Source organism: Dasypus novemcinctus, chromosome 11 (assembly GCF_030445035.2).
Source record: "Dasypus novemcinctus isolate mDasNov1 chromosome 11, mDasNov1.1.hap2, whole genome shotgun sequence".
Classification (NCBI taxonomy): Eukaryota; Metazoa; Chordata; class Mammalia; order Cingulata; family Dasypodidae; genus Dasypus; species Dasypus novemcinctus.
The window spans coordinates 85,714,430-85,728,633 of record NC_080683.1 but is presented as its reverse complement, the minus strand read 5'-3'; the positions used below and the strand labels follow the sequence as shown (position 1 = coordinate 85,728,633).

Here is a 14,204-nt window from a genome sequence, read left to right as displayed (position 1 = left end):
GTCTTCTCATTTTCTCTCCTCTAGAATTCACTGAGATTTGATTCTGGAGACCTCTGATGGGGAGAGAGGTTTCCTGTCAATTGCGCCACCTCAATTCCTGGTTTCTGCTGCACTTCACCTTGTCTCCCCTTGTCTCTCTTTTGATGCATCATCATCTTGCTGTATGAATCACTTGCACGGGACACTAGCTCACCACGCGGGCACTCGCATGGGCACTGGCTTGCCATGTGGGCACACTTTCTCTTCTTCTTTTTCACCAGGAGGCCCCAGGGATTGAACCCAGGTCCTCCCATAAGGTAGGCAGGAGCTCCATCACTTGAGCCACATCCACCTCCCTTGAGTTGATTCTTGTACAGAGAGTGAGACGGGTCCTCTTTGATTATTTTGATTATGGATATCCAATTATCCCAGCTCCATTTCAAACAATGTGGCTTTTAATCCCAGTTTCTCTCTCCTTTTTCTTTACAATTTATCTGCTGATGAATGCAGGCTGTAGGGTTTCCCTCAGTCTGGAATTTGCTGATTGCATACTCATGATGCCAATCAAAATGTTTCCTTGTCCTTTATAATTCCTGCAAGTCTCACCAGAGGAATGGTGACACTTGGCTTCAATCCCTTTGCAAGGCTATAGTTGGTGACATATTGTTTCATCAGGAGGGTCATACTGTCTGGTCTTTTATCTTTTTTATAGTAATAGCCATAGTTGCTCAATGCCTAGATCCATTAATTCACTGGGGATTGCCAAATGATAATTATTTCATTTCTTTTTCATTTATTAGTTGGAAAACATTTTTTTTTAAAAGATGCTTTCCACAGCGGTACTGTGAGGTGAGGCAGGCTGAAGTCTGGCTGGCAAGCATAGCCGCGCCCAGTGGGGGATATGCGCAGCCCACCACTCGGGTGTAGGGCGGCTGGAACGGGTGAACTGCCCTCAGCCATGGAACGGGCGCACTGCCCTCGGCCCCGCCCAGGCAACCGACCCTGGCTTGCTGATAGCCAGCAGGAGCTGCCTACGCTCACATCCCCCCTCCCGCACTGTCAAGCCGCAGCACAAGCCGCACCATAAAAGGCAAGGAACTAGTCCCTACCAATCACTCCCAGCCCCGTTCCCCTTTCCCGCCGGTGCCGCCCCTTCACCAACCTAGAATCTGCCTCTTCCCCCCACCAACTGCTCGCCACCGCCAATCCAATCCCCCTTTGGCCACAGCCAATCAGTCCCCTGCTCACTCCCCCATAACCCTATATAAACACATGTACTTCCCTTAATAAATTAGACCTGCGTGCTCACCTCGTCTCCGTGGTGGTTTCTCTGCTGAGCGCCCTCCACGCCTGCGAGCCCCCGCAGGAGCCTAGGCCTCTCCTGCCCCGCAGTACTGTTCATACGATTCAAAGTCACATGCTTGATTCCTTCCCTTGCTAATTTTCCAATGAGTTGGTTCACTATTCTTTTTAAATGACCAGCTTTTAAAATATATCTATTATCATGAACTCATGCATCTAAGCATATTTTATGGGTTCCAATGTACTATAATTTTTATTTTTTTTTCTTTCTTTTTTTTTTTTTAAAGATTTATTTATTTATTTATTTAATTCCCCTCCCCTCCCCCGGTTGTCTGTTTTCTGTGTCTTTTTGCTGCATCTTGTTTCTTTGTCCGCTTCTGTTGTCGTCAGCGGCACGGGAAGTGTGGGCAGCGCCATTCCTCGGCAGGCTGCTCCCTCCTTCGCGCTGTGCAGCTCTCCTTATGGGTGCACTCCTTGCGCATGGGGCTCCCCTACGCGGGGGACACCCCTGTGTAGATGGCACTCCTTGCGCGCATCAGCACTGCGCATGGGCCAGCTCCACACGGGTCAAGGAGGCCCGGGGCTTGAACCACGGACCTCCCATGTGGTAGACGGACGCCCTAACCACTGGGCCAAAGTCCGTTTCCCTGTACTATAATTTTTAATCTCAAAGTTCAAATTGTCCTATCTTTGTCCAGTGGGAACCTCTTCCAGTTAATTCCTGAATCCTTTTGATATAACCTTAATACTCTTTGATAGTTTTCTTGATATTGAATTGACAAGATGTTCCAGATTCACTTTGTTCATTTTGTACATGTCCTGACCCAGACATGGGATAAGCAACTTCTCCAAGAAGCTCTGGTTCCTATTAGTGGGGAACTGGGCACTAAGGATTCTCATTGTTACTGGGCCATTGTATGTGTGCACGCACATATTTGTGTGTGTGTGTGTGTGTATTCCACGTAGAGAATCACATTCTTATGGCACAGGAAGAATATCACATTATTATTTGCTTTAGCCCACATTAAACACACAATAGCCTCAATAACAACATTAATATTACCACTATCAATAACTGTCAATATGATTACTGAAAAGTTTGTTTTTTTGCATATGCTCTCATTATTTTGCTAATTTTTTTGAGTTGTACTACATCCACATTGTTTGAGCATATGGCCAACATATATTCTCTCTCTCAACCCTCACTTGAGTTCTATAAGAAACTATATATTTACTATAACAAAGTCTCATTTTGATCATCTGAAGCTCATTCTCCATTACATTATATAAGAAGGGCTCATGGGAACAATACTCCTTGAGTGTCTATTTATTGAAAACAGTTGGTCTCTGCTCTTATACTAGAAAAAAACAGTTTCTTTGTATATAACACTCTTGGCTCACATTTTCTGTCCTTAAGAATCTTAAATATAGTATTCCTTTGTTTTTTTACTGCCATGAAGTGTTGCATGCAAAAGTTTGATGGTAATCTAATTTTCTTTCCCTTAAAAGTCACTTGCTCTTTTTGTCTAGATGTCTAAGGGATTTTTTTTTCTTTGAAGTCCAGTTAATTTAATAGCATATTAATTCATGCTGGTCATTCTGGGTTAATATTCTCAGGTATGTGGTGTGTACTTTTGATATATAATTGTAAGTATTTTTATATTTTTCTGAAAAAAATTTACTTTGCATTACTGGTTTTAGTACTTGTTCTGTTCCCTTGCTTTTTAAGATTCCCATTATCTATATATTGGATCTTCTTGCCTATTGACAATATTTGAAACTTTCTTTTAAATTCTTTTTATATTTTTCTTCATTTCTTTTTTAATTTTAAAGTTTTATTTTAGCACATTTTGAAATGGTACTTTTCGGTTTTCATCTCTTTTATTGACTTTTCTGGCAGCTTTCATTGTCTCTAGGGATATTCTTTTGCTCCATGATCTTTTTTTAATGTTTTATTTTGAAATAATTTCAAACGTACAGGGTCATTTCAAAATAATACAAACTGTACAGAGAACTCTAACACCAATTTTAACATTTTGCCAGACCTTCCTTCCTCTCTCCCTTCCTTCCTTCCTTCTTCTATATCTATCTGTGTGTGTGTATCTTCTATCTTTTTATCTTCTGAACATTTGAGAGCAGGCAACATATCATATCCCTGGAACACATAATACTTCCATGTACATTTTCTACAATCACCTATGTATAAAACTTACATGCTACATTCCAATTCTTTCTTAAATCCTGTAATATCCTTTTGAGCCTTTTCTCCTTCATTCTTAGATCACATCCAGTATCATGTATTGCATTTAGTTTCCATAATCTCTACTTTTTCTCTCTTTCTTTTTCAATTATGGAAACATATATGGCATAAATCTTCCCATCTCAATCCCTCCCAACCATACTATTCAATGGGATTAATCACATTGTGACAATTGCAGTACCCTCACGACCATCCATTTCAAACAGAAACCCTATACTCACTTTGCACTAACTCCCCCTTTGCTCCTAGCCCCCATCTCTGGTAACTTATACACTACTTTCTGCCCCTGAGAGTTTGCATATTCTCTGATATTTTCTTTGTGGTTACGCTAAGGCTTAAATTTAACATCCTAAATCTGTAACAATTTTATTTAATACCAGTTTAATTTCAATAGTATATACAAACTATGTTCCTATAGACCTCCATGCCCCCATCTTTATGCAGTTCTTGTCATAAATGACATACTTATACATTATGGGTCCAAAATCATTGATTTACAATTATATTTTATGCATTTGGCTTTTAGATCTTAAAGGAAGTCAACAGTAAAGTTACAAACCCAAAATATAATAGTACTGATATTTATATTTAATAATGTCATTATCTTTACCAGAGTTCTTTATAACTTTGTGTGGTTTTAATCAATTGTCTGGTGTCCTGTCCTTCCAACTTGAAGAACTTTCTTAAGCATTTCTTATAGGGCAGATCTAGTGGCAAAGAAGTCCCTCAGCTTTTGTTTATATGGGAATGTCTTAATTGCTCCTTTGTTTCTGAAAGACAGTTTTGCCAGATACAGAATTCTTAGTTGACTTCTTTTTTCTTTTTTTTCTTTTAGTACTTATAGTTTTCTTGACTCCATGGTTTCTGATGAGAAAGTGGGACTTAATCTTACTGAGGCTCCTTTGTATGTGACATGTTGCCTCTCTCTCTTTTTTTTAAAGGATTTATTTATTTTATTTATTTCTCTCCCTTTCCCCCTCACCCCAGTTGTCTGTTCTCTGTATCTATTTGCTGTGTGTTCTTCTTTGTCTGCTTGTTGTTGTCAGCGGCCCGGGAATCTGTGTTTCTTTTTCTTGTGTCATCTTGTTGTGTCAGCTCTCCGTATGTGTGGCACCATTCCTGGGCAGGCTGCACTTTCTTTCATGCTGGGCAGCTCTCCTTACGGGGCACACTCCTTGCGCGTGGGGCTCCCCTATGCGGGGGACACCCCTGCGTGGCACGGCAATCCTGGTGTGCATCAGCACTGTGCGTGGGCCAGTTCCACACAGGTCAAGGAGGCCTGGGGTTGGAACCGCGGACCTCCCATGTGTAGATGGATGCCTTAACTACTGGGCCAAGTCCACTTCCTTCTTGCAGCTTTCAGAATTCTTTATCTTAGGCATTTGACAATTTGATTATAACATGGTGCAGTGTTTGTCTATTTGGATTTATTCTGTTTGGATTTCATCAAAGATCTTGGAAGTATAAGTCATATTTTTCATTACATTTGGTAAATTTACAGCCATTATTTCTTTGAATATTGTCTCTGTCCCTTTCCCTCTTTCTTTTCTTTCTGACTTCCACAATATGTATAAAGGTATCCTTGATGGTGAAAATAGGTTCCTCAGGCTCTGTTCACTTTTCTTCATTTTTCCCTTTCTGCTCCTCAGACTGGATGATTTCAACTGCCTTACATTCAAGTTCACAGATTCTTTCATCTGCCAGTTACAATCTGCTTGTGTTACTGTGTTCTTCAGCTCTTTTTGGCTCCTTTTTGTCATTTCCATCTCTCTATTGTTACTCTCTTTGTGTTTATCGATAGTTTTCCTGATTTCCTTTCATTCTTTGCCCATGTTTTCTTTGTGTACATTTAGAACTGGTTTAGTGGCCTAGACTGCTTAAAGTAGATACCATGAAATGGGTTGACTTAAACAATGGGAATTTATTAGCTTACAGTTTGAGGCCAAGAAAATGTCCAAATCAAGGCATCAAGGTGATACTTTCTTCTTGAAGACCAGATGCCAATGATCCTTGGCTCCTCTGTGACATGGCAAGGCACATGGCAGTATGTAGTCTCTCCCTTCTCTTCCAGATGTCATTGCTTTCAGCTTCTTGCTTCCATGCCTTTCTCTTTCTCTCTCTGTAGTCATACCATTTATAAAGGATTCCATAATAGGATTAAAACCCATCCAGAACATGGGTCACATCTTAACTGAAGTAGCCTCATCAACCTGGGTTATGTCCATTGTTCAGGCATAATTGTAAGCATGTCCCCATTCACTCTTAAAGCCCTGGTTACCTATGGTTTTTCTATATAATCAATTGCAGAAGAGTTATATGAAGAAATTTTATAAATTTGATGTACAGTCTATTATAGGCAATACTACCTGTAACTAAAATCTGGAAAATGTGCTTACCACAGTACATAATACTAAATTATTTAAATAATTTTCTTCCACTGGGAATCAAAGTAAATTTTGTTAATGAATTGAGAGTACAAAGAATAACCATGTGCCAAGACATCTTCCAGTGTTTTTGAAAACCCTAGAATGAAAATTTTTAATTTTTTCAACTAGGGTTAAGGTTATTCAAAGGGAAATGATAATACACCTAGAATTCTAGAATGGATCATACTAGGATTCAAAAATGTAGAAATAGATAATTGTGAGTCAACCTATTCTGTAAGACATATGTTCTAGACAATTTCTAGATGAGATAAGAGTTCCAAAGACATTTCTTTAACATTATAAAACAACATAGGAAATTAACCAAATGACTTAGATTTTAGGATAGAGGTTACTAAAATCAGTTTGGTCAGTTAAAATTTTCTTTTATCCATAAAATTGAATACAATGATATACCAACTCATGGTGCTACCTCTTTCTGTCATTTTTAAGAGTTATAAAAATTACATTTAGAACAGAGAACAAAAGATTTTCTAGGCAATTGTCAAAGAAATGGGGGCATTCTGGAACATTATGGAAAATGAAAGCAGAACAAAATAGTATAACAGTGCTTTAAAAGAACAGTTTCAGGGAATTAGATTCATTAGTCCTTTTTCCTACTCACTTCAGTGTATTTCTGACTCATTCATGCCATAGTTTGTGTTTACATTTTAAAGTAATGTGTCTACTACTTGTACACATTAAATGTCAAGGCATCAATCAGTTGCATACTTTGAGATTAATTTTTGGATTTCTGCTCTTCTGATTCTCATGACTGTTTCTGGTAATTCAGTGAAGCTTTACTGGCAATGAGCATGCAGTAGCAACAACAGCATCTCTAAATCGCTGAGACTAAAGCAGGAACCAGTGAGGCCTGATTTCTATCAAACTTTGTTGTCATCTGATTGGTTAAAATTACAATAATCTGTGGTTATTTTCAAGACGATCATTTACTAGGCCAGGCCATTTAGTATCCTAGATGAAGTGTTATGTCATCTAGGTCATGACAAAACAGAAAAGCAATACCATCCACTATCAGTAACTGAAACTTTGAGTGCTCTGAAAGAAAGTCTGGAAGGGGATAAATCTGTGCCAAAAGTTCTGTATAATTTTGACAATGAAAAGGGTAAGTATTTAGAAGAATGTAATCCTTCAAAACTTTTTGGCGTTCCTCTCCCATGTGTGTTCCTGCTGTAAGATGAAGATGCTGAATGCACATAATATAGCAAGGTCTACCTCCTTGTCCACCGTAAAACTCCCCTCTGTATCAATAAAAACTCCTTGACCTGCCACTCCTCCAAAACATTCTGGTATCTGCACATCTACTACCAATTTTACACATAATTGTGCTTTTCTAACACCAGGTGTACCACAGGTTTTGGTTAAGGGTACTCCACCCCTAAGAATATTACCTAGCGTTGAACAGAACATAATTATGAAGCCCTGAGTATGCTCCTTCTCAAGAAGTTCTAGTGCTGTAACTTTTTGCCTATTTCAGATGTACCAGCATGTCTTGGTGTATTTAAGGGGCATTCTCTTCTGATAATATGCAGAGTTTCCTAGGCCCCCAACTTCTTTGCTGAGCTCTGAAGGTTTTCACCTCCAAGAGTTCCTCGGCAGTCTGGAAACCTGCAGATACTAATTATACCCACACTGCTGTGGACAGCAGGAAACTCCCTAAATCCTGCTGCAATCTGATGCGGATACTTGATCGCAGTCCCCATGCAGCCCCCTTGATACTTTTTATTGCTTGTTATGCCGTATTAGTATCCCGCACGTTTAGAAGAAAGTGTGGTTTAGGAAAGCTTTTTTTTTTAAATTTAATTTTATTTTTTTGTCTTTGTTTTTTAAAATATTACATTAAAAAAAAAATGAGGTCCCCATATACCCCCCACCCCCCTCACCCAGGAAAGCTTTTTTAACTTAACAGAATTCCCTCTAGTTGTTTGCGTGAATGTTCAAAACCATAGCAGCTTGCAATCAGAGATTTGTCTGTTCCCTTCCCTCACTTTATTTGGACTTTTTCTTTCATCTTTATTGTCACTGTCCTGCCCATGTATGACCCTACCATGAACAATTTCTCCTCAGATGGGTTCCCAGTCCTGGAAGGGAGCTTTGGGTGTTTTGATTTCAAGTACTTGTGTTGCCCCTTTCAGAACTTCACCAAGAGCCCCTCTCTTGCAGTCCCCTAGTACTGAGTTGGGTAGAGCCCCTTCCAGGTTCAGCTGCTGTGCTCAGATTAGCCCAGTGTGATTTCTAGTGAATGCCTGTTGGCTATTCTGGTTCCTCTTGTCCTCGGGCCCTTTGCATATCCCACCGCTCCCTGCCTTCTTCCTGTACCAACACCGAGATGCTGGTCTCGTGGCTCTTGGTGATTTGCCTTCACCACCTGTATTTTGAGATTTGTGGGGACAACTTGTCAAAAGGTTTTGAGGTAAATGTTGTCTATGAGTATGTGTATCTAGTTGTTCTGTTTTTGTGTGATTTAAAAGCCATAATGCTGCTTTCTTCTTCCCAGAACCTACCAAGCACATCAACTTTTAAAAATATATTTTTCACCTATTTCTAAAACTGATCCCTGAAGATGATGTATTGTTGCCCGCAGGGTTACATTTTCCTTGCTGCTGAGGTAGGCATTGCTACCCACCTCTCCTTATTCTGGACTCTTCCCTGGGAAGCTTCTTTTCAGCTTGCTTCCTACTTCTACTCCTTCAGAACTTGCCGTCCTCAGGGACTGCTACATACTGCATATGACCAGATCTGACAGCTAGCTTAGTGATGAGAAGACTTGGGGAGGGGGGAAATGGGGGAGGAGATAGAGCTCTTAATCTTGAGGTTCATCTACATGTAGCTAATTAGCCTCGCCTATGTAGAAGCAGAAGTACAAGTAGAATTAGAAATACAAGTATTAGAATAACTACCTGAGCTACACCTTTACTGCAGCTAATAAGAGACAGCTAATACCTTGGTTAGAGTTGAGCCACGGGGCTTAATAGATGAGAAAGCTCCTTCCAGATGGCTACCCAAGGAACTTAACTCCACTATGCAAGCAGGGTATCATCACCATTCTTGCCCAGTGGGATCTTAGCACAGTGAAGGACAAATGGTGGCTGTGTTTCCCATTGTCTCCCTTTCTGAGAGTTTTTCTTTTCCTCTGCCACCATAGTATAATATATTGGCAGCAGCCAGTTTATAGGTCACTTGATCACAAGAAGTCTCATCTGAACTTGCTAAAAGAGAGCTGCACATAACCCAGAAATCCTGGACCCTGAGTGGGCTACAATAGCTTGAGAAGAAAGGGAGAAGCACATGCATGGATAATTGGGGAGCTATAAAGACAGTGGCAGATAGTATAAATTAGATCCCTTAAGATCTACTTAAAGCTCCCTTCCAGTGTGCAGGGGCTGAAAAGAAAAAAAAAAAAAAACAATTTCCCAGACTTGTGCGTAATTAGGGTTCAAAATGCAATTTAGATTCAACCAAGCACTTTTATTCACATGAGGCTTTGATTTGCGACTGAATCAAGTGTAAGAGACCAGGGTAGGGTATGCATTTTGCAGACTGTGGTAGAGGCCGCATGCTCTTGAGTTGGCCACTGTGGCTGCGACTTTCTGATTCAGTGGCTTCCTGATTACAGCTGAGACGCTTGGCTTTGGAACCAGCAGCCACTGTGAAAGCTTCTGATCAAGGCAGATCAGAGGGAGATCGGATATAGCAGCTACTCTGATGGTCTGCCACATGGTTTTGGGAGTCATTCCTAGAAGCTTGGTCTAGAGTATGTTTCTTCAGCCTTCCCAGAGATTCTGAAGGGAACCTAAAATCCTATGATAAATCACTTCTTTTTAGCTAGAGTGGATTATGCTTACTGCTACCAAACACTGACCGAAAACAGCTGGCTAATGAGTAAAAGCACAGCCATCTCCAGCTCTCTTGTTTTAACCAGAAGCCGGTACCCGGGCTCCCAGCTGACTTTTGTTCTCAGATGGTTCTGGCAGGGGAGTATACTTTTGGCCCCCAAGCACACGTAATGTCTGCTCCCCAAGGACACAGAAGGGATCGTCTATCACAGGCACATACATGAGTGGCAATGGGGGTACTTTTACGTTTTGGCCATAGTCCTTAATACATTTTATTGGTCCAACTATGGCACAGTGATACTCCTTTACATTCTCTCCATAGAATTATGAAATAAAAATGCTATTTGTGTTTTGTAAAAGATCTTGTGGCTTTATAAAAATGAAGCACGTATGGTTTTCCTCCCCTTTGTAGGGCATATTATCTATCATAGTATACAAGAAATGCAGTTTTTATGTTTCAGATATGTTCATTATTACAAATATCAGGAGAAGAGTCAACAATATTTGGCTGCATTGTTTTTTAGGATACAACCTGTACATTTCAACTGTTGTTTCATGAGCAAACACCTGGCTTTGAGCCACAGTAACAGGGACTGGATAGTCTGCACAGCACTGTGTCTGTTTTGAGAGCACTCTTTGTCAGGAAAGGCCAGGTTGCACATCAAACACATCACAGCTGTTCTCAAAGGGCAAAGACTGTAACTGTCAGCTCCCAGAGTCATCCTTTCTCCCTGCCTGGAGAATGGCCAGGTGCTCCCTCAGGGTAGCTACTCATTTATCAGGGTGAGTAGCTCTGATAAAGGAGTAGCGGGTTTACGCAGTGACCTCTGGGAGCAATCTCTGATAAAGGAGTAGCGGGTTTACCCAGTGACCTCTGGGAACAATCTGTCCCTCTGTCCTCACATTTCCTGGAATAGCAGAAGCAGTGGCCTGTCACTCCTGGATACTTAACCCAATGAGTTGGAGTAATGGCCAAGTGTCTTATCTCACACCTGGAGGCAGTTCTCCAACCTGGCTGAATTATTACATTCCAATGCAGAACAACATAAAGCACAGATTCCTAGGCCTTTATCTAGGCATGCTGAATAAGAATTACTGGCAATAAAATCTTGAACTCTGTATTTTGGATTCCTTGTTTAAAAAACAGTAATGCTAATTATGCTTTTAGTACAGAAAATTTTAAAGAAGATAAAAAAAAAAACATGCCCCATAATTGGTGAATACCTTTAATAAAAATAAAGGTGTACACGAAGAAAATTTAAAAAGTAACCAAAGTCCAAAATGAAAATTGAGTGCCTCCCTATAACTGAGAAACGCTTTCTAGGAATAGTTCAGTTGTTCCTGTTTTTGTTGTTGTTTGCTTTGGGATTTGTATTTTCAACAGGTTTCCCAACATATTCTTGTGTAACCAGAAATTTGGAACCCACTTCTGCAGAAGAAATTCAAAACTCAGCTGTGGAGTGCGGAATGTCGCTTTCAGTGCTGACATCCGGTATAAGATCTTAAAGCCCTGTTCTTCCCTGTCCCCTTCTGAGTCAGTCAGTCCAAGGTCATTAGATTGGGCAGAGCAAGGTAACATCTACACCAAGAGGCAGCCTGAAGTGGGGTGTCAGAGCCCTAGCAGGGTGACGGGGCATCCCTGCTGGGGCTCAGAAATCAGAGCTCCAGGAAGGAAGCTACCCTCCTGCAGAGGGTAGGTCCAGGGTGGGGTGGGGAGCTGAAAGTCTGGGTGGGGTGAGGAGGTTGTCCAAGTATAGGGACATCCTGGTACGGCATGTCAGATCCTGGGCAGGGAGAAGTGGGTGTCCATGTGCAGGGGTGGCCTGGGGCCCAAGGGGATGAGGGGGACATGCACGTGGGGGAAGAGTGGATGCAGCAGTGATGGAGATTGGATGTGGATGGAGGCATCAATCAAATAAATAACTATAATAAGGGAAATGGGAGTCAGGTTTCTACTGTTAGAGAAGGCAGACACAAATATGGAAATGAAGAGGACGAGAATAAACCCTAGGTATCTTGGAATTAAAGGTATCAGTATGAATTTATGGATTTAAACATATATGTATATTTAAGTACATATACATCTATATGTAGAAATTTAAAAGTGAGTTTGAGCATTAAATGAGCCTGAGAGAAGTGACAACCCAAAGAGCAATAGGCATAGCCAGTGCCCAGATCGAGGCTTTAACGTGGTTTTCCACTAAAGAGAACCAGGATCCTTGGGGAAATGACTTTCAGAGCTAGGTCAGGCAAAGAACATGAGGAGCCTAGAACATCTTGTGCTAGAAATCAAGGATGTCCTCAAGAAGATGAGGACATGTGCAAAGGACCCAGGAGCCAGGTTGAAGGGAGCCTCACCAGTGAAATCTGGGTCAATTTAAGACTCAAAATAAATGACAGTAACAGACAGTATCCTACTGAATAAAATAAGAAACCAAGAGCCCATACTGATAGCATAAATAAATAAGTGGGAAGCTGGATGAAGAAAGGGATATTTGTGTAGTTTCAGAGTAACTCTCTCTAGTTATTCATCAATTAAAAGGAAAAAAATGACTCTACAGTGGAGAAGCCTGGAAGACCTTAATCAAGGGATCAAAATGGACATCACTGTAATGGAATAAACTGAAATTGTGTGCCAGCTGTTAGTATGCAATGAGTGGAAAACCCAGTATCACTACTGTGATATTCCTAGCTTTATTAACTTCCTATTGCTCTGTAACAACTTACTCCAAAACTTAGATATAAGCCAACAAACTATTATGTCACAGTTTCTGGGGCCAGGAATCTGGGAGTGGCTTAGTTGAGTGATTCTGGTTCAAGTTCTCCATAGGAGCTGCAGTAAAGCTGTTGACCTGGGCTAGAGTCAACTGAAGGCTTAAGTGGGCTGCTCCAGCTTTCAATATAGGCTTTCAAGCTCATTCATATGGTTGGCAGACACAGTTTTTCACTTAACTTGGTGGCTGGAGGCCTCTTTTCCTTACCATGTGGGCCTATCCACTGGGATGCTCCCAACAGGGAAGTGGCTTGCCCCAAGGCACATGATTCAAAAGGTCACTTCTATAACCCGATCACTTCTGCTTTATGCTCTTGGTCACAAAGATCAACCCTGGCACAATATGGGAGGAGATGACATAAACTCTGAATATTAGACAGTAGGGCCTATTTGAAGGTTGGCTCCAAAGATTCATAACCTAAATACAATCATGACAAGTACAAATTGAGGGCTATTCTACAAAATAATTGGCCTGTATTCTTCACAAGTGTTGAAGTTATGAAAATCAAGGAAGACCGAGGAACTGCTTCAGAATGAAGGAGATAAGACGACAAATAAGTGCAATGTGAGGTGCTGGATTAGATCCTTTTGTAGTTAAGGACATTACAACTGGCAAAAACATGAATGGAGGCTGTTGGTTTGAGTCTTTATGTGGACCCTAGAAAATTATGTTAAACTGAACCTACTGTGAACCTTTAATTAGCTCAGTTAAGGGCTATCTGATTAGCTTGCTCCAAGTAGCGTGCAGCCCAGGGTGGATCTTAATCCTCTTACTAGAATCCTTTATAAATGGAGGAATAAACACACCAGACACAGAAAAAAACTGTAGACAGGGAAGAACCCAGAGGCTGTGAGGGAAGGCTCCAGGAGCCAAAGAAGCCAGTTTAAACTGAGGCAGAAAGAGACAAGGCCCAGAGGAGAGGGGAGATATGAGCTACAGGTCTGATCACCCACAGCTGAGCTCAGGGAGAAAATGAGCCTGGAGAAGAAGGCAGAGACTGGCAGAACCACCATTGTGCCTTGCCACATGGCATGAGTCCACGATCATCAGCAGCTGACCTTTGAGGAGCTAACTTTGCTTGATGCCTTGATTTGACATTTTCCCAGCCTCAGAACTGGGTTTCTAACCTAATAAATTCCCATTGTAAAAGCCAACTCGTTTCTGGTATACTGCTCCCAGCAGCTTTTAGCAAACTAAAACAGGGTCTGAGGATTAGATGGTAGCAGTATATTGACATTAATTTCTGGGTTTTAATGATAGTACAGTGGTTTTGCAGGAGAATGTTCTTATTTATAGTAAACATACACTAAAGTTTTTGGAGAAATGAGGACATTAGATCCACAACATTCAAGTGGTTTAGGAAAAAATGTTCTTGGTGCTGTACTTGCAACTTTTAGATAAATTTGAGATGGTTTTAAAATTTTAAAGGTATAAATTAAACAATTTAAGTCAAAATCTGGTAGAATCTCAGGAAACTGCTGTTTTGGTAGGTCTAAAATGTGTGAATATTGGTAATTTCATATTGTTCAACTTAATATAAGAAAATTCCAACAATACTAAAGGTAGTGAAATGGTCGATTTAAAAGAAAATTTAAAAAACAATCACAGT

The 14,204-nt window shown here is 40.7% G+C and overlaps 1 protein-coding gene and 1 pseudogene across 4 annotated transcripts in view; both read right to left on the bottom strand.

Annotated features, from left to right (window-relative positions):
• The window catches only part of FIG4 (FIG4 phosphoinositide 5-phosphatase), a 143,664-nt gene that overhangs the window by 10,417 nt on the left and 119,043 nt on the right, over positions 1–14,204 (bottom strand). The window lies entirely within an intron of this gene.
• LOC139440063 (DNA repair protein RAD51 homolog 3 pseudogene) lies at positions 6,803–9,704 on the bottom strand (annotated as a pseudogene).